Here is a 1606-nt window from a genome sequence, read left to right as displayed (position 1 = left end):
GGCTGAGAACCACCAAGTTAATGTAAGACATGTTCAGTAAAGTAAGCACTTTGGAGAATCAAAATGAGAGACATACTTGTTAGAAAAATCAAGAAGGTTTTCATGAATACATTGTTTAAGATGAAACATTATTAGCATTATGTCCAAGGCATGTTTGAAATTTTAGCTAAAATGTTTATTCCTTGAGCTCTGAATAAGTATGATTTGTTAATTTTGAGTATGAATGTTAGCAAAGGGTATTTATAAAGTTGGAGGAAAATTAGGCTATGAATATTTCCTGATACATAAATACCAAGGAGATAATGTTATTCTTTATCTGATTCTGTGTGTGTGTGTGTATGTGTGTGTGTTCAAAATAAGCTCTGGCCAATACAATGAAAGAAAAATTTTGTGTGACTTACTTTTCACCAGTCTGTTCTGGCAAGTTTCTAATGTTATCAGAATCACCTGAATCAATGATAGCCAACGTACATACTCTGTAATATTTCCTACACACTGAGCTCAATTCAATATTATTGCCACTGTGGTGACGGACACCAGTTTGGGCCATCATAGGAAAAGTATTCTATTTCAGATTTTCTTGAGGCTTGGCAGTTGTTGGCAAGGATGACCAGTTTGGCTTGCCATATCTGATCATTTTCAGAGTCGGCTTATACCCAGCACATGCTTTCCACTTTCATAATGAGTCGGATCCTAGAGCTGATTGACTCCAGTGACTTTCTTGTCTTCTTTGCAGCCACCATCCTCCTGCCCTAGGTGCAGGATGGCCCCAAACAAAAGCAGCTGCCAAAATGGGTGGGAGAGAGGAAAGAAAGTAGCTGATTTTTTTGTATGTATATTTTCCAAGTAAATCGTTAGATTTGCAGGTTTTTTGCTTTCATCTTAAAAATGCAATTTAATAGTACTTTCTATTTTTTGATAAATTATTCCTGTTTCATCATATAATGACCGTCTTATTTCCTAGTAAGACTTTTTTGCCTTAATCCCTATTTTTTTGTTAATGTAAACTAAGCATTTCTTTGGTTAGACATTGTTTGATATCTTTTCCCAGCTTCATAATTTCATTATTAATTATTTTATTACTTAACATGTAAGGCTTTTCTTCTGTAAATAGCATATTTTGGTGGTGTGGGTTTTTAATCCATTTTGAAAGTCTTTTAATAGGCAATATCATACCATTTATGTTTAACTGTCAATCTTAAACCATTTACATGTTATTTAGTGATGACTTTAGATTTATTTCACCATCTTAATTTTGTATATAGAAAAACTATAGTGGTAACAGAATGGACTCCAGACCCAGACTCTCTTGAGTTAGCTGTGGGAGTTTAAGCAAACTATTTAAGTCATTTGCATGCCAGTTTCATAATCTGTAAAATGACATGCTTATGATGCTTGTTGCCTGACATCATTGTAAGAATTAAATGTAAAGACACGTCTAATACACTTACAATGCTGCTTAATTTTTCTATAAGCACTCAATGGCTTTATTTGCATATGTAATTTTGTACTTTCCATAGTATGCCTTCTTCTTTACACTTTTTCTCTTTTCTCTTCTTCCATTAGATTAATCTTAGTGTAATATAACTTATTTCTTGTTCTTGTC

At 33.3% G+C, this 1606-nt stretch overlaps 1 pseudogene; it reads right to left on the bottom strand.

Annotated features, from left to right (window-relative positions):
* Positions 1–397: 397 nt before the first annotated feature.
* LOC112645807 (60S ribosomal protein L30-like) lies at positions 398–743 on the bottom strand (annotated as a pseudogene).
* Positions 744–1606: the final 863 nt, after the last annotated feature.

Source organism: Canis lupus, chromosome 34, assembly GCF_003254725.2.
Source record: "Canis lupus dingo isolate Sandy chromosome 34, ASM325472v2, whole genome shotgun sequence".
NCBI lineage: Eukaryota > Metazoa > Chordata > Mammalia > Carnivora > Canidae > Canis > Canis lupus.
This window is presented reverse-complemented; position numbering and strand designations above follow the sequence as displayed.